The 20,323-nt window shown below is 42.4% G+C and overlaps 1 pseudogene; it reads right to left on the reverse strand.

Annotated features, from left to right (window-relative positions):
• Positions 1-246: 246 nt before the first annotated feature.
• On the reverse strand, positions 247-19,161 carry LOC133617332 (uncharacterized; annotated as a pseudogene).
• Between the last annotated feature and the right edge of the window lie 1,162 nt (positions 19,162-20,323).

The following is a 20,323-nucleotide window of genomic DNA, read 5'->3' on the forward strand; positions in this document are numbered from 1 at the left end:
TAATACATTATCATCTACAAACTAGAAGTTTTCCCTGTCAGTGCAGGATAAAAATGCAATAAGGTGCATGTATAAATAAATAAATATATAAAAATATATACATATATGTATAATAAATAAATAGATTACGGTACTGTACAGATAAATATATTGCACTTTTTCACATGCATGTTATAAGGTCTTTTGTATTCCAGCAAGTTAATCCATTTTGGGGGTTGACGGTTGTGATGATGTTTAGGGACCCTCTTAGTCAGCAAAACTATCTGCAAACAAGACATCCAAATCAAACGTATCACCTTCATCTTGACCACGAAAACCACACAGGATGGCTTCGTGGTCACTGAAATAAGTGGACACCACTGCACAATCCACAGCATACTGTGTTGTTTTGACATAAACATGGTCAATTAATGTCCCACTCTCTGTAGTCTCTTGTGTTACATGCTGGCAAAATCCCTTTTGGCCCATTAATTTAGAAATTGATGAATGTTTGAGGAGGTCTTCATTAAAATCGCCCATTATAGCAATTGTGTTACTGATGGGATTTACACAATCAAGTAACTTAACCAGATTGGATTTAAAAAGTGAAATTGGATAACATGGCGGACGATAAATTACTGCCATCAAAAGGTTCTCTTTGGTAAACAGGCACACCAAGCACTCCAGATTTAAATCGGGCACCTGCAGAATCTCACAGTCCGAATTATCTACAACATATAATCCCACTCCGCCATGTTCGAGATCTCTAATCTCAGATAATTTGACATCATTGCTGCTGTAACACAAAGCTCGAGGACGACTGTGGAAAGTGTATCCCTCTATTTGGACACAGTCTGTTGAGGATTGTGCACTGAGCCACGTCTCTGTGACAGCAATACAGGTAGGCTGTAAATGCTGCGTACAAGACACCAAATGAGCGACGTGGCACCGTAAATTTTGGACGTTAAGTAAATACACAGAGAAACTGGGAGTTTCTAATGAAGGCTGTGGCTGTTCAATTAGGAATGGGGGCATGCTATCCAATGCCCCCTTGACGGTGTGCTTGCAGTAAATGGCCTTTTCCTCAAAATCTGTAATCACAAGGCCGGATATATCCCTAACACGACTGAGGGCGACATACGCCTGCCCAGCTGCAAAAATCTTGTGTAAACACACAACAGCCTCGTCGACAGTTAGACCTTGCACTTTGTGAACAGTGCAGGCCCACGCGAGTTTAAGAGGAAACTGACGACGCAAACCGCCGCGTTTTGTCGCCGAATCCTCCACGGGATCAATGGCAGTAGAATGTGGGCATTCTACAGCAGCATGGGAACGTTCCTTTCTCCTTTGTGAGCCTATCTTAGGATCATCAAATTTGACATAGACTACGAGGGGGAAGTCTTCATCTGCTCCAAATTGAATATAAGTAACCGTTCCACATGCGCCATTGACCAGACCGTCTGCCACGGCAACATTTTTACAAAGCATTACACGTGCTTCCGGAGCCAAACACAAAGTCTTGGCCAAACACGTGTACGACGTTTTACCGTGATGCCCGACCACGCGCTCTAATTCACCCGTCTTCCTGCTGTTAATAAAATCTTGGGCCTCAATTGTAACATAATCTGGACAGGTTGCGAATAACCGCTTCAGATTATGCTCGCTGGCTTGCATATTCGTGGGATAAATATGCAAAGCAGCGCTCTGTTCCCCCGTCTCCCGAGACTTGAGGATATCGACGTCGCTTTGCAATAATGGGGTTTCCTTTGACCGAACTCTAAGTCTATTTAGCAGCTCAGAAAAGACACTATCTTTTTGCCTCACAACTGTTTTTAGTTCTACCTTTGTAAAATGACACCAGAGGTCCACACCCACCTGACTGGTGTACAGCGGCTTCCCTTTAACGGGCGGCAACTGATAAAAGTCACCAACAGCTACAACACTAACGTTGCCAAATGGAGAAAAGTCCCCCGTCTGTTTCATTTGCCTTAACCGGCCATGCACATAAGCTAAAAGTTGATGATCTACCATACTGATTTCGTCAATGATTAGAATTTGTAGGTGACCAAATTGAGCCCTCAAGGAGTTTATCTTATCTTCACCCAGAGGGATGTACGGTAAACTAACCTGCATGCCAATACTAAAGGTGTGGTGAATTGTGGCTGCATGTAAACTGTATGCAGCGATGCCTGTGGGAGCAGTTAAGAGTACGCAGGTTTCATCCGGTTGGTACAGACGTGACAATAGTCTCCCTGCCTCGTACTGGATAGCTCTAATCAAATGGCTTTTTCCAGTACCTGCCCCACCAGTTACGAACACATGGAAAGGTTCTGGGGTTTTTCCCATCACCTTTTCTAGGCACCATTTCCTAATCCTATCAAAAATGCTCCTCTGCGTCTCATTGAGAGAATGGACCAGAGCTAAACCCTCCCTTCTAGGCAAAATGTTGGTGTTTCTCTCGATTGTAGCTACTTGTTTACCACCAACAAACAAATCGGGGACATTTTCCTCCAATTCAACTAGCTGCTCGTCCCTAATTTCCCCCTGCTGCTGCTGCCGCCTCTCATCTAAACATTCCATGTGTTCGACTTGCTGTTCAGGACAAAGGTCCCCCCACGCATCCTCGTCGACACCGCCCAACAGGTCCGCAATCTCCTGCGCACGCTCTAATCGAGGACAGTCCACTTCAAACTTTGCCCTGTTTTCATCGACGACGTCTCGCACTGGCCGCTCGGTCCCGCCAGCCGACGTCACATTACCTTCCTCGTGGAACTGTTTGTAGAACTCAAAGCCTTCCGGCTTGAGCTCTAAATCAGTTCTATAAGGAAGGAACAACTGCAGCAAACTCTGAAAGTGGGCTTCCTCCTGTTTGTCCAATTTGAACCGCATGTAGCGAACGACGGCAAACTGCGTTCGTGTTCTCCGCAAGACGAACCCTAAACCCCCTTGAAGTTCGATTTTATTGTCCGAGTTTTCATTCTGGCTGAGAATACGATACTCCGAACAAAACGTGGCTATGCACATATCCTCAAACACGACACTATCGGGCCTGTTCTTATACCTCTCGACAATGCTTGTCATCCACATGTTTTCGGACCTAAGGCCCTCTGAGGAAGCCCTTTGCAACAACACACTGAGGGGTAAACTCATCCGCACAATGTTATTCCCTGTTGGAATAAACACGACCTTCCTGGAACATTCTTTCAAATGCATGCTCATTAGCCTATACACTGCCTCCTGAGCGCAGACATCTCTGTTGTGTAAATATACACTGCCCAGTTTCTTTAGAGCGTCTTTAGCAGAGAGATTTCCTAGTTTATTTGCTTCCTTAAGGGCATTGCTCAATAACAGACCCATTTCGGTCTCTGATTTTGTGATGTACTTTATGATGTATATGATGACTGCGTAGGCGTCAGTGACAAAGCTAATGTCCATGTTAGCGTTCCAACACTTCAATAGATTCCTATTATACTGGTTAACCCAGGTGTCGTTTACCCCTCGCCTATAAACCACCTTATTCTTAGTCTCCAGCCGCCTATAAGCGAGCTCAAAGACTTCCTGGTTGATGCCCACACTGGCAAACAACTCTTCTACACTACCAAAAGGCTCCTCCCTCCCCATGGCATTCTTTACTCTCTCCATAAACATCTTCGCAACCTCCTTCATCGTCAAAACAGGTGCACTTTGGCCTGTTTTCTGAAGTGCGATCACCCTCTGTCCCCGTTCCCTTTTTAGGACAAACACATTCTTTGATTTTGCAGATGAACGTGTGCAGAGATGGGTTTTGGAAAATTGAAACGACATACCGTTTTATTTTTACGACATGACTTTGAATGCCGTTTTGAATGCGTTTGAACCGATGACACAACTTCCAATAGTGTGTCATCGCCAGAGGGTAGCTCACATGTCACATATTTATCAACAAACTCTGCAACTTCTACATCTGTGTTTTTATAAATTTGGGGAGCTCCCTCAATCCAAAACAGCGCATGAACATGGGGGGACCCACGCTGCTGGAACTCAATGCGATAAAAGAAATCTACAATCTTGCCAACTGGTTGAGATGGGGACATGAGTACTTCCTTCAAAAAACAGTGCCACCTGTAGTCAAACATCCTCGCGGCTGTGACCGGGTTGCGACGCAACAGCTCGCACCTATCGGCCCACTCTAACTGTTCTACTGTCTGCTGTCTGCCTTCCTGTCTCAGGATGCTGGCAAGGAGATTCTGCCAGCGCAAATCAGCAGAAGAAAAAGAGCAGAACCATGTAGGAATCCCCAATTGGCGGACACAAGCCAAAAGGTCTTTCTGAACGGAAGACCAAAAAGCTGGCGTCCCGCGAATGGGCCGAAGGAAACGAAAACCGTCATCGAACTGTAGCAAGCGCTTCAGAGACTCGTTGTCTTTGAGCATGCCCGGGGAAATCCGCTGAGAATGCTGACCCCCCTTACCTTTACGCATGGCGACCGAAATACTACTTATCACTTGGTCTAATTCGGACATATACTGGCTAAAGAATATGTATTCCACATTGCGCGCAAAACGGCCGTCGGCGTGCATTATCCGATTATTAAAGTAGCGCGACAATGTTAAGCGATGCGTGCGGCGGGTGTGGAATGTATTTGTGCTCGTCGGAAACAGCACAGGGAAACACTTGGCCTCATTTAATTTGTCAGAAAGCATTCTAACCGGACTATTACCTTCCGCGGGGGCCAGACATACAACATCCGCAAAATACTGATCTAATGCTTCCTGACCGATATCAACAGGCATAAGACAAGTGTCCTGAAACATGCAGTGCTGTTGTCTGTCATGTAACATTTCATCTTGTGCTATGTCTTCGGATTCCTCTTCTGCCCCAATTTCCTGCTCTACAGCCTCATCCTCACTGGACTGTGTGTCAACAACAACCTGCTTAACCTGACCAGCCTCTACAACAACCCCTTGTTCCCTACAAAATTCATTTAACCATTCCTCGTTGAACTCAATGTCTTTATACAAGACATTAGTTCTCTTTAAGTACTCTATAGCACGCCTGACACGCCACGAGTCAACAAATTGATACTCGTAGTGTCCTTTGTAGGTTAATTTCCGTTTTAACTTAACTTAAAGCAGAGACCCCTCCATACTGGACCGCGGCAACACATTGGTGGTTTGTACAATGTTGGCCGGAACACAAGTAACGGGCCCGTGTACACCATTCTGACCACCCTTAGGCAACGCCAACGCCTTCATAAAAGGGATACGTAAAGCTATCAGGTGCTGCTCTAAGCTATTCAGACATCCCAGTTCTGGAGGAATGGGGTGTACAGCTAAGTTATTGTTCCAACATTCAGCTGGGAATTGACCTTTACTGATCTTACTATGACAAGTAACGCAAATCCACAACTGACCTCTGGACACAACAATGGGACAGGGCTCAACACACTTATCATCACAACTATGCAGATAATGCTCACTAATGCAATTATTTGCAATGCCTGCCGTTGCTAAACGTGCTGCATATACTTCCCTCTCACAGGGCAGCACCTGATATTTAAACTGCAGCCTATGACAAACACTACACACGAAATCGGGTCCATGTCTAACCTTATCCAAAAAACTATCCATGACAAAACCAAAATCTACAGACCTCTCCAGCCTCTGCTTCCGACTCAGCTGTACACGAGCTATCACTTGCTGCCTATGTTTTAAACTAACACTATACTGCCTTTTGATGCCTAGCTTAACCCTTTCTCTGTGTCCTAAATTTTCCCTGTACTTTATTTCACTCGCCACTTTACTCTTGAATTTAACCCATTGCCTATGTTCAATGTTGTCGTTGTACTTCCCTGCACTGCGTGCCTTAACACTGAACCTGTGATCCAAATTTTGTCTGTACTTCACAACACTGCGTGCCTTAACACTGAACCTGTGATCCAAATTTTGTCTGTACTTCACAACACTGCGTGCCTTAACACTGAACCTGTGATCCAAATTTTCTCTGTACTTCTCGACACTGCGTGCTTTCACCCTGTACCTGTGCTCAGAGCTATATCTGTATTTGTCTGCACTTCGTGATGTACTGCTCTCCCTGAAGTTCAAGTCCTCACTATACATTTTCCTATATAACAGGGCACGTCTCTCTCGACGTCTAACATTAAATGTATCCTGCAGTCTTTCCTTACACTTTAAATACTTTGTCCCACTAGAATCCCTACTTATTGTACTGCCCTCTACATCCTCTATAAAATCTTTACCTGAATCTAGACCATCGATCCCATCTACTGCCTGCCCCGTTCCTTTTTTCACTGAAGACCTAGTGCTACAGCCTATATCCCTGCCTAATTTACAATAACCATAACAACTTTGCAGGCCAGGTTTTAAAACACAAACAACATACTCAAAATGCTGGCCCCCGACATTCTCCAAGTAAATGCAGTCCGCTGACAAACACTTACTGCTGCAACGATACTTTAGCCAACGACCATCATGAAAAGTAAAAATGTCAATGCCGAAATAATCTGCAGTGGCCTGGATTTCAACCTCTGTGGCCCAAGTCTTGACACACTTCATCCTGGACTGCTTGATGTACTCTAAAAGAGACATTTCGCTCCTCAAAAGACCCCGATACCTAGCCTCATTCTTTTCTAGCTCTCTACAGGCTGCCAGTCTAATCTTACGATGGTTCTTCTGTGAACCACTGACAGCCTGAGAAACAGCTCTGAAAAAGCAGTTCCCATCCGGAACTATTTTCTCGCTAAGGCAGGGAACACCTAAGTAGCCCACCTCTCTATGCACCAGACCACCGACTTTCATAAAATCTACTGTTAATTGACTACACAAAGCCCTACAAACGTCTTCACCGAGGGGACGGAAAAACAGTTTCCCACTCTCTGATGCAGTGATAAACACTACATCAGAGTTGTCAATATCGCTATCAAAACGCTTGGATTGTTTAGACATCCGTTCACGGGAAAAAATCTTACGCTTTTTGCCATCAGTGGCAACAAATTCTGCTGTTGAGCCACTGCTAACTTCACTTAAAAAAGTGAGAACAGAAGCGCCAGACAGTGCTGGGCTCGCTTCAACACCAGCCCCACTCTGACACACAGATGTGGCTGCAGAATTTTTTGCAAGGTCACTAAATCCTGGTGCCGAAGCAGTGCTCATCTCTATGAAGCCACTCTCCACAGAAACACCGGATTGTGCGTGGCTCACAGCTGGACCTGCATCACTCTCAAACAAGGAGGTGGTGGCACAAACATCTTTGATGTCACTAAGCTCAGGTGCTGCAGCAGTGTTCATCTCAAAGATGCAACTGTCTATAGAAGCTCCAGACAACGCTGGACTTGCACCTACACTAACCCTAACGCCACACAGCTCAAAAGGCTTCGGCCCTGGACTGAGAGCGTCAGCCAAACAACAGATGTAGTGATGCAGGTCATCTAAACAGGAAAAGTGCAGTATTACACTGGTACCGTTGTGATCTACCAGGCCACAGGTACTACGTGAGTGACTGTCGACCACAGCGAACTGTCCATCCTCACAGATGATGGCAGATGTAGACGTTACCAGTGTCAGCAGACACGTGCTGTACTGCCTGAAAATTCCCTCTAATCCATTACGCAGAGTCACAAAGGGACCGTTTTCCTGCTCAACACCCACAGCACCAGATGCTGGGTGTTGACTAAAATGAAAACTAAACAACTGCTCATCAATAACTACATTACTAGGTAGATCCGGCACGGACAAAAAATGCGACGGATGGCTAAAAATACCCAGGTTGCGCAAAGTACTGTATAATTCATCGCCGGAATACAGAATGCGATCGAGCTCCCGTGTCTCCCACGAAAACACGCTTTTCACCACATGCTTAGCTATACTATTTGCAGCAATGGCCATGCACTGCATCCCTCCGTAACTAAACCTGCTATCCCCCTGGTGAAAAGATCCGTGCACAACCTTAGTTAACCTAATTCCCCGACAATCCCTCGCGACCATTGCCACACGACCACAGACGGACTGAGGTTCACTAACACTAACAGTACCACTATTACTAGATAGAGGAAAAGAAGCAAGCTTATCTGTGGAGACCTGCAGCGGCACCTGGGTTTCCTCCTGGACAGCAGGCTCCTCCCTGATGACCGTTGGCTCCCCACAGACCGCAGGCACCTGAAAATGTAAGGGAAAAACGGTGACACCAACCTGCTCCCTCCGTCCGGCGCGCCTGGCGGCCACAGGTCTCCGACGACGCATCCCAGGAGAAGCCTATAGAAATTAAAAGAAAAATGTATAGAGGCTGTCTACTTAAGGCATACTTTATTGGATATGTTACAATTATGTATCACATACACAAAAATGTCCCAACATTTGATTAACAACTAGTGGTACTACTGGTAATAGTAAGAACAGTTGTAAAATGGCTGTGGCATTTTATTAGGACGCCTTGCTGTTGAGGTGTTCAGGACATGTACCACCGGTAGGAGACCACGAGGAAGACCCAGGACACGCTGAAGAGACTATGTCTCAGCAGGCCTGGGAGCGCCTCGGGAAGAGCATGCAGAAGTGGCTGAGGAGAGGGAAGTTTGGGCTTCCCTGATTGGGCTGCTTCCCCCACGACCCAAGCCAGGAATAGCAGTAGAAGATGGATGAATGGATTAATACACAGAGAAAGTGTTGTATACACATGTATTATACAGCAGTGTCTTACGATTCATTATTGACACTATACGTAGAAAGAAGTTTATGACACACATTACCTGGCCAGGTGGTGGGACAGCAATGCAGTCGGAGTCAGAGGAAGGAGTGAACTCCCTCCGTCCGGCGCGCTTGACGGCCACAGGTCTCCGACGACACCTCCCAGGAGAAGCCTATTAAAATGAAAAGAAAAATACATAGAGGCTGTCTACTTAATGAGTACTTAATTGGATATGTACAAATTATGTATCACATACTCAAAAATGTCCCAACATTTGATTAACAACTAGTGGTAATAATGGTAATAGTAATAACAGTTGTAAAATGGCTTGGGCATTTTATTAGGACGCCATGCTGTTGGTGTTCAGGACATGTACCACCGGTAGGAGACCACGAGGAAGACCCAGGACACACTGAAGAGACAATGTCTCTCAGCAGGCTTGGGAGCACCTCGGGATCCCCCAGGAAGAAGAGGCGGAAGTGGTTGAGGGGGAAGTTTGGGCTTCCCTGATTGGGCTGCTGCCCCCGTGACCCAAGCCCGGATAAGCAGTAGAAGATGGATGAATGGATTATTACACAGAGAAAGTGTTGTATACACATGTATTATACATAAGTGTCTTACGATTCATTATTGACACTATACGTAGAAAGAAGTTTATGACACACATTACCTGGCCAGGTGGTGGGACAGCAGTGCAGTCGGAGTCAGAGGAAGGAGCGAACTCCTCCATGGCATCCAACATAGGACTGCTGAACCACACAGGGTTGGACGGGATGGGAAGGGACTGTAGCACCGGCTGTGTTCCAGCCTTCCAAACATAAAAGAAAAAGTCACTTAGTTAATTTTATGTATACATAATGAGAAAGGTTTTTGAGCAAACAATAGCCAGAGACTGTGGCAACGTTTGTAAAGGTTTCAGACAACTCGTTAATAAGAAGAGACATGCTTACACACTCCAATAAAACAAACTATTTTTTTTGTCTTTTGATGATAGTGACAACCAAATATCATCAAAACAAGGCTTCTACATCAATCAACGAATATTTCTATAGCCCTAAATCACAAGTGTCTCAAAGGGCTGCCCGTTGATGTGAATGACTATGAGAAACCTTGGAGAGGACTGCATATGTGGGTAACCTCCCCCCTCTGGGGGGGGGGGGGGGGGTTAGCATAATAACATCCAAAAGCTGTCTGAATCGTGACAGTTTTTGCCGGTTAATCAGCAACACCTGTCACTCACTGCGCTATGTTGTACTTTCTTGTAAGGAGGCCCCATCTTATAAAAATGTACACTGTTAAAGTACATCATAAACTATAGAGCCGTTGGTTATGTAATTGTACAAAATATATTATCATAATTAAAAAATAAACAAAAACAAAATAAGTGAAAACGGCTCTAAAATACAGACAGCAACCCACAGCAACACATTACCTTTCCCTCCCGTCCAACCGTGGTCCACCTCCGGGGATCTGGGCGCCGACGGGGCAGGTGGTCTGGCCTCGTCACCAGGGCAGGTGGCGACGTCCACCAAGGGGAAGGAGGCGCAGGCTCCACCAGGATGGGCGAGCCACCTGTGTCGGCATGAAGATAAGAAATTGTGTCTTAAACACATGCTCATCTACATGTGAAGAGTATCTATAAAGCAGGGGTGTCCAAACTTTTTACACTGAGGGCCGCACATAGAAAAATCAAAGCTAGCAGGGGCCATTTTGATAATTATTATTGTAAAAAGCAATAAATGTATAAAAAATATACATTTAGGCTTCCACTCAGGCTAGATCCCAGGGACTACAAAGGGTTTTTGTCCAGAAAATCTAGAAAAAGTGTCATTATTCAGTATAATTAGTGTTATTCGTCAAGTATTTAAATCTCTAGATCAACAGTAGGTCAATATAACAATTGTTAAAGATTTAAATAGTATGCTCTTTTTTTGCCAAAGAAAACCCTTTATTAATGAGAAAACACAAAATAGGCAATATTTGCACACAATAAAAATTGTAAGTGGGATATTTGAGATTATATAATAGAGCCATAAAAAGGTCAATAACTTAAAACACCAGAGATTATAATTAATTATTATTATTTGAACAATGACACTTAAAATCTAATCTCACTAAAATTGTAGGGGATCCAAAAGGGTCCTACTCATTAAAGTGTTTACTTTTAACACAATGTCGAGATAAACATCAAATCGCTGTCAATTATAAGTTTAATGGTTGTTTATGTATTTGGTAAGTTCGTTTTAGGACCTTATAAAAAAAAAAAAAAAGCTAGTTTTTTTACATGGTAAATCAAATATGCAACATTTTCCCCAAGAAATATCTCAAAATATTTAATGTGATGGAATTGCAGCTCTGAATAGGTCAATAATTCATAATGACATAGATTGTAATGCATTATTATTTTTTAAAGAAAGAAACAGCCTACATGTCAGCTTTGTGTGATAAAACATTGCTACATGTTCTTGTTACATTTCACCTGTTAGCTTTTTAAATACCACTTAATGGTTTATAGTTTTATTTCCCAATCGTATTTTTAAAATGTGCCTTGGTGCCGTTTAAAAATGACCTGGGGGCCGCAAATGGCCCCCGGGCCGCTCTTTGGACACCCATGCTCTAGATCAACATTAGGTCTATCTATCAATATAACATTTTTTAAAGATTAAAATTGTATGCTCTTTTTGTCAAAGAAAACCCATTTATTAATGAAAAAAAAGTAAATATGCAATATTTTCACCCAATAAAATGTGTAAGTGGGATATTAGAGACTATATAGTAGAGCCTTAAAAAGGTCAATAACTCATAACACCATTGATCATTATTATTGTTTGACCAACGACTCTGAAAAACTAATCACACTAAAATTGTAGGGAATCCAAAAGGGTCCTACTCGTGAAAGTGTTAAAAAATAATAATTGTGTTTTTTTACTGATTACTTTTACCACAATAATCTGGAGATCAACTTCAGATATATCTGTAAATTAAAAGTGTTATGGTTGTTTATGTTTTTTGTAAATTCGTTGTAGGCCCTTCTTTAATCAAAAGCTAGTTTTGTTACATGGCAAACACAAAATATGCAACATTTTCCCCACAAAATATTTAATGTGATGTAATGGAAGCCTTGAATAGGTGAATAATACATAATGACATTGATTGTGAGTCATTATTATTTTTTAAAGAAAGAAACAGTCTACATGGCTGCTGTGTATGATTAGGGTAAACATTGCTACATTTTCTTGTCACATTTCACCTGTTTGCTTTTTAAATACCACTTTGAATGTTTATTTTTTCCCCAATCGTATCTTTAAAATGTGCCGTGGGGCCGTTAAAAAATGACCTGCGGGCCCACTTTGGACACCCCTGCTCTAGATCAACAGTAGGTCTATCAGTCAATATGAAATTTTTTAAAGATTAAAATAGTATGCTCTTTTTGTCAAAGAAAACCCTTTTATATTTTTAAAATAACTAAATAAGCAATATTTTCAGCAAATAAAATTTGTAAGTGGGATATTTGAGATTATATAATAGAGCCATAAAAAGGTGAATAACTTATAACACCAGAGATTATAATTAATAATTATGATTTGAACAATGACACTTAAAAAGTAATCACACTAAAATTGTAGGGGATCCAAAAGGGTCCTACTCATAAAAGTGTTTACTTTTAACACAATCTGGAGATCAACGTAAAATCTCTGTCAATTATAAGTATTATGGTATTTTATGTATTTGTGTGTTCGTTTTAGGACCTTCTTAAAAAAAAAATAAAAAAAAAAAACAGCTAGTTTTTTTACATGGAAAACAAAATATGCAACATTTTCCCCAAAAAATATTTCAAAATATTTAATGTGACGTAATTGGAGCTCTGAATAGGTCAATAATTCATAATGGCATTGATTTAGATTCATTATTATATTTTAAAGAAAGAAACAGCCTACATGGCAGCTTTGTGTTATTAAACATTGCTACATTTTCTTATTGAATGTCACCGGTTTGCTTTTTAAATACCACTTTAAATGTTTTTTAATTATTTTTCCAATCGTATTTTTAAAATGTGCCGTGGGGCCGTTTAAAAATGACCTGGGGGCCGCAAATGGCCCCCGGCCCGCTCTTTGGACACCCCTGCTGTAGATCAACATTAGGTCTATCTATGAATATAAAATTTTTTAAAGATTAAAATTGTATGCTATTTTTGTCAAAGAAAACCTTTTTTAATGAAAAAAACAAAATATGCAATATTTTCACCCAATAAAATTTGTAAGTAGGATATTTGAGATTATATAATAGAGCCTTAAAAAGGGCAATAACTCATAACACCAGAGATTTTAATTATTATTTTTTGAGCAATGACACTTAAAAACTACCGTATTTTCCGCACTATAAGGCGCACCGGATTATTAGCCGCACCTTCTATGAATTACATATTTCATAATTTTGTCCACCAATAAGCCGCCCCGGACTAAAAGCCGCGCCTACGCTGCGCTAAAGTGAATGTCAAAAAAACGCTGCGCTAAAGTGAATGTCAAAAAAACAGTCAGATAGTTCAGTCAAACTTTAATAATATATTGAAAACCAGCGTTCTAACAACTCTGTCCCAAAATGTACGCAAATGTGCAATCACAAACATAGTAAAATTCAAAATGGTGTAGAGCAATAAATAGCAACATAATGTTGCTCGAACGTTAATGTCACAACACACAAAATAAACATAGCGCTCACCTTCTGAAGTTATTCTTCATTCGTAAATCCTTCGAATTCTTCGTCTTCGGTGTCCGAATTGAAAAGTTGCGCAAGCGTGGGATCCAAAAATGGCCGGTTCCGTCTCGTAGAAGTCATCGGGAGTCAGTGTCGCTGTTGTTGTGCAGCAGTTCTGTGAATCCTGCCTTCCGGAAAGCTCGGACCACAGTTGTGACCGAAACTATCTGCCCAGGCATTTACGATCCACTGGCAGATGTTGGCGTATGTCGACCGGCGCTATCTGCCCGTCTTAGTGAAGGTGTGTTCGCCTTCGGAGCTGTGTGAAAAAAGCCACCCGGCCTCTTCGCGTAAACTTCCCTTAACCACTCGCTCATCTTTTCTTCATCCATCCATCCCTTCGAGTTAGCTTTTATGATGACGCCGGCTGGAAAGGTCTCTTTTGGATGGGTGGAAGTTAGCATGGCAAGCTAGAACCACAGTGAAGGATGACTCCTCATTCCCTGTGGTGCGAATATTCACCGTACGTGCTCCCGTTCCACAGTGCAGTTCACAGGAATATCAGTTGCTGTGAAATACGGTAGTAATCCGTGTGCGGATGGAGAGATTGCGTCTTTTTATGATCCGGATCCTTGTCGCGTAGTAGGAGCCATTTTGTGGTCTTTACAGATGTAAACAGGAAATGAAACGTACGGTGATATCCGCGCGTTTTTTCTTCTTCTTCCGGGGGCGGGTGAAGCGCTTCCTGTTCTATGGGGGTGGGTGCTTTCCTTGGCGGTTGCTTGCGTAGAAGAAGAAGCGCTTCCTGTTCTACCGGGAAAAAAGATGGCGGCTGTTTACCGAAGTTGCGAGACCGAAACTTTATGAAAATGAATCGTAATAAAGCGCACCGGGTTATTAGGCGCACTGTCAGCTTTTGAGAAAAATTGTGGTTTTTAGGTGCGCCTTATAGTGCGGAAAATACGGTAATCACACTAAAATTTTAGGGAATATAAAAGGGTCCTAATCATTAAAGTATTAAAAAATAAATTGTGTTTTTTTTACTGTTAACTTTTAACACAATATTCTCAAGATCAACTTCAGACCTGTTTGCTCTTTAAATACCACCTTTAATGTTTGTTTCCCCCCCCCCCCAATCGTAATTTTAAAGTGTGGTGGGGCCGTTAAAAAATTAACTGAGGGCCGCAAATGTCCCCCGGGCCGCACTTTGGACACCCATGCTATAACGCAATATGATAAGCTGTTCAAAACTTACGAGCGACCAACTCGGGGACAGGAGGCATGGGGGTCCATGACTGCCGCTCTGCCATCTTCCTCCAAAGAACAGCAGATGCAGTGATGCAGGCCATCTAAACAGGAAAAGTGCAGTATAACACGGTTACCATTGTGATGTACCAAAAAAATTGGCACTTATTTTATTGTATGTATACAGAATGAGAAAAGTTTCTGAGCAAACCATAGCCGGAGACTGTGGCAACCTTTCTAAAGGTTTCAGCCAACTCGTTAAGAGACATGCTTAACACACTCCTATAAAACATTCACAGTTTTTATTTTGATGTTTGTGACAACTAAATATAATCAAAACTAGGCTTATACTTAGCATAAGATAACATCAAAAAGCTGTCAAAAAACATGACTGTTTTAGCTGTTTAATCAGCAACACCTGTCACTCACTCCTTTATTTTGTTCTGTCTTATAAGGAGGCCTCGTCTTATGAAAATGTGCACTGTTAAAGTATATCATAAACTATAGAGCCGTTAGTTATTTCATCATACAAAATGTATTATCTAAAATAAAAAAGTAAAAAACAAAAAACAGCTCTAAAATACAGACAGCGGCCCACAGCAACACATTACCTCTCCCTCCGGTCCAACCCTGGGCCACGTCCGGGGATCCAGGCAGTCCTTCAGACCAGGGGAAGGAGGTGCAGGGGGATCGGGTGCGAACAGGGTGAGTGCAGCGTCGCACAACAGCTCCACCAGGATGGGCGAGCCACCTGTGTCGCTGAGGTGCACCTGAATAACAGATAGAGAACACATTGGCTCCATAAGTGTATCCAACACCACAGAAAGCAAATAGGCTGTCATAACAACTGTACAGTTGCTGTACTTACGCCGTCATAACACCACAGCTCCAACCGATCCAGCAGGAAGCTGCTGGTCACAGCCACGAATGGGAGACCTGATCCAGATTTAAGGAAAATCATTATACTTGCATACTTTGAATTTGCTGTGAAAGCTACAATTGCGCCAGCGCAAAGATGAAAGCATGAACGTACCCATGCGTGCTGCGACGCGGTGGTGCTCCTGACGCAGCAGATCCTGCAGGCCCACGGGTTTGTTCAGACGCGGGGGGAAGTCCAGAACAAACACCTACAGACATTTTATCACATTTATGGCTTAAAATACAATAAAAAAAAACACAGGCTGCTGTAAACAGCAATATACAACAAAAAGTTAAAACAAACGCACCTTGGGCCAGCGGCTGCGGACTCTGGTCAGGAGCGCGCCGAACTCCACCGCCGCATCGCCACGGTCCAGGTCGTTGCTCGGGGCCAGCACGCAGACGACATCCGGGGTCCACGGGAGCTCCAGGCGCCCCACCTCTTTCCTCAAGTCAGCTGCACCTCCACCTGGAACAGACAGAAAAGAAAAAGAGAGAGGTACCTTGGGTAAGGCGACGTCCCCATCCACCAGGCCCCTCAGGTGGGAGTCGCCGATGACGAAGACAGTCTGAAACAACAAACACTTTGCTTTAGAACAGACAAAAGAACCATGACTCCCAACAACCAACGCAGTCTTTACAAAAGAGAAGAACTGGTACCTTCTTCTCCGGGTCGAAAGCTGGAGGGACAAACTTCACCTGACGGCCAGTCAGGTCCGAAGTCGGCCACCTCCGCACGCGGTGGCGGAACCCAGTGCCGCGCCCTATGTAATGAAGATAAGAAATTGTGTCTTAAACCCATGCTCATCTACATGTGAAGAGTACCTATAAAGCAGAAGGAACAGCCTACATGGCAGCTTGGTGTGATTAGAGTAAACATTGCTACATTTCACCTGTTTGCTCTTTAAATACCACTTTTAATGGAAGCTTTTTTTTCCAAGCGTATTTAAAAAATGTGCCATGGTGCCTTAAAAAAAAATACCTGAGGGCCGCAAATGTCCCCCGGGCCGCACTTTGGACACCCTGCTATAAAGTATACGATAAGCTGTGCAAGACTTACGAGCGACGAACTCGGGCACAGGAGGCATGGGGGTCGATGACTGCCGCTCTGCCAACTTCGTCCTGGCGGCTAGTGTCCGCCTGTGGCCCTTGGCACGCGGCATCTACACACACACACACAGAGCTGTTAAATTGTCGCAAAGAAAACACAAAGATCAGAGTGAAACGTTGTCAACAGTTTTCCACATAGGGTTAAGACCAATGTTCCCTCCAATTGTTCATGGACGGCGTGGTGAAGCTGGTAGAGTGGCTGTGGCAGCAATCAGAGGGTTGCTGGTTACTGGGGTTCAATCCCCACCTTCTACCATCCTAGTCACGTCCGTTGTGTCCTGAGCAAGACACTTCACCCTTGCTCCTGATGGCTGCTGGTTAGCGCCATGCATGGCAGCTCCCGCCATCAGTGTGTAAATGTGTGTGTGAATGGTTGAATGTGGAAATACAGTCAAAGCGCTTTGAGTACCTTGAAGGTAGAAAAGCGCTATACAAGTACAACCCATTAATTTATTATGTGTCTGAGCAAACAAAAACTCCCAGAGCATTCAGTGGAGCACATGTGAGCAATATCACACGTGGCAAAACCAGCAGCACATCTGTCTCAAACCAATCTTTTATAATAACACTCAAATGAGGACTCATTTGCATGATATTATTTAGTAATTAGTGATTTGGCCCACATGTAATGAAAATAAAAGGTATTGTGTTTTTCATAAGCTATGGATTAGTATTGTACAATATCTCAGGGTGGGGGTACTGCTTTGGAAATCATTTGTACCCCTTTCAGAGATAATATTTAGTTCCCCTTAAACATGCTCATGTTGCACAATACTCGTGTTTTGGTGTGGTTATGGCCGAATGTAAACAGTTTTGCTCAATAAAGTGATCGGTATAATTCCTGTCTTCGAAGCATCTCGATAGACGTTAAAATAATTGAACGGTGTTGACAAACACCGTTAGGGCCGCTTGTTGTCACTGTCACTCAGAGTTGCATTGCAAAATTACACAGAATAAATGTGTATATTTTGTTTAGATTTCAGATGGGTTAGATTTGGTGCGCGGCATATATATAATAGTTGTGCGCAGAGGACACTTGAGCAGGGCGCAATTGCGCAGGCGCGCACCTTAGAGGGAACGTTGGTTATGACAGTGTTTTTTTCCCTCACCATTTCAATAAATCAAACTCACCTTAGCAGGAAGTATGTGATGGGAAGTGTGTCCAGATGAGTGTGTCTGTATGCTTTTCAGTGAGTGTGTCTGTGTGATTGATTTATGTATATCTGTTATGTATATGCGTGCGGTTAGATTTTGTGCTCACAACTCTGAAAAAATTCACCAGAAGCAATGCAGACAACCTGGAATCAGAGAATAGACATAGGTTGTATTTAACAGCAAATTGTGTATATTTCAATAACCTTGCACTTTCAAAAGGGTTCTAACACAGGCAAACCACATTAAAGACAACATCTTATAGCAGCATTAACACTCACATGACTTCAGTACTGCTACTGAACATCAGCAGCATATTCTTTTAAATAAAGAATGATCAGAAAGCAGTTGCTGTAAACGCACACAGTATATACGCTACAAAAAAACGGGCAGTTGGCAATGTTCCCTCTAATTTTGCATGTAAATGAGCAAATGCACAAACTCCCTGAGCATTAAGTGGAGGACATGAGAGCAACATCAGACGTGCACACTGTGGCCACACCATCATAACAGTCGAAATGATTTTTTAAAAATAATATTCTGATATAAGTGAAATTGCCCTCAAACAATGACGACAACAAAAAAACATGTTTATCCATCCATCCAAAAAATTAGCAAATACCTTTTACAACATAAACAGTTACATATACTATGTACAAATGAACAATTAACTTTCACGTTAATCATACTATCATTGTTGTGTTTTTAGGCAAAATAAGCAATAAGTAGACTTTAGTTGAAATGTTTCCACTGTTACAGAATATTTTATTTTGCATTTTTTTGTATTGGATATGTATCTTTATTTTTGCAAATTAAAAAAAATAATCCAGCAGTTTGCTGTTTATCTTCCTTATAAACAGGAAGATGTTGCTCTGCTGGATGGATGTAAACGAAATTACAAGATGAGAAATCACGTCGGCCATTTCGAACAGTCCACGTCACATGGAATGTTCTAGAATGTTCCAGATGTGGCCGGCAGCCATTTTAAAAAAAATTTTCACACGACGGCGAAGATATTTGCAGTTGTAGTTGTAGAACAACTCTAACCTTTTCAACTCTATTTCGTGAAAGAAGTGAGATATTTTTAATGTTAACTTACCAGGATATTCAGAAATAAGTGCGTCCTTTAACGTAGTAGCTACCGTCAACCAAACCCATCCAACTAATGAACAATAGTTAATACAATAGAGAGATATTTATGTAGTATCCATGGAATATGATGAACTAGTGAACAAAGTATATTTGTGAATTGTTAGCAAAGAAAATTTTGAAGCTAAACCACAATGAAAAAATCCAACAGCTCCTTACCTGGAGAAGAGTTCCGAGAGAGGACAAAATGGTTGCGCAGCCTATTTATAAGCTGAGGAAAAAAAACAACCGGGGCGTGGTCCAATCGGATCAGAAAGATTCCGATGGGGTCCTTACCTGGCACGCGACTGTCCTGTTTCGCGCCTGTACAGAAATAAAAAATAATCGATGTATTCTATACATAGACATACACATATATATATATATATATATATATATATATATATATATATATATATATAGATATATATATACATATACATATATATATATATATATATATATCCATCCATCCATCCATCCATCTTCTTCGGCTTATCCGAGGTCAGGTCGCGGGGGCAGCAGCCTAAGCAGGGAAGCCCAGACTTCCCTCTCCCCAGCCACTTCGTCCAGCTCTTCCTGTGGGACCCCGAGGCGTTCCCAGGCCAGCCGGGAGACATAGTCTTCCCAACGTGTCCTGGGTCTTCCCCGCGGCGTCCTACCGGTCGGATGTGCCCTAAATACCTCCCTAGGGAGGCGTTCGGGTGGCATCCTGACCAGATGCCCGAACCACCTCATCTGGCTCCTGTCCATGTGGAGGAGCAGCGGCTTTACTTTGAGCTCCTCCCGGATGGCAGAGCTTCTCACCCTATCTCTAAGGGAGAGACCCACCACTCGGCGGAGGAAACTCATTTCGTATGGAATATATATATATATATATATATATATATATATATATATATATATATATATATATATATATATATATATATATATATATATATATATATATATATATAAAAATATATATATATATATATATATATGTACATATATATATGTGTGTATATATATATATATATAAATATATTTATATATATATATGTATATCAGTGTTTCCCACAAGACAGGCATCTATTTGTGGTGGTTTTGTCCCAATACTTTTGTCCAGTGATAGTCCTAAGTGTCCCAATACTTTTGTCTACTTTTAGTCTGAAGTGTCCCAAGACTTTTGTCTAGTGTACCTACCTAGTCTGCATTGTGTGGGCATGTTGGTGCTTCCTGCTTTTAAGCAGCCATCTTACAAAAACAGCAGCGCAGCATCATCAGCGCAGCGGTTCTTTGAAGGCTCATAAAATCAAAACCGGAGCAGTTAATTAAAAAGCGCTTCTGTTGTTGTAATCACAAGGGTTCAATGTCTCTCCTGTGTTAGTTTGAAGGCGAAACGACAAACGCGCTCAGAGGAGTATATTTTTGA

The sequence above is a fragment of the Nerophis lumbriciformis genome, linkage group LG16, assembly GCF_033978685.3.
Source record: "Nerophis lumbriciformis linkage group LG16, RoL_Nlum_v2.1, whole genome shotgun sequence".
In the NCBI taxonomy this organism is placed as follows: domain Eukaryota; kingdom Metazoa; phylum Chordata; class Actinopteri; order Syngnathiformes; family Syngnathidae; genus Nerophis; species Nerophis lumbriciformis.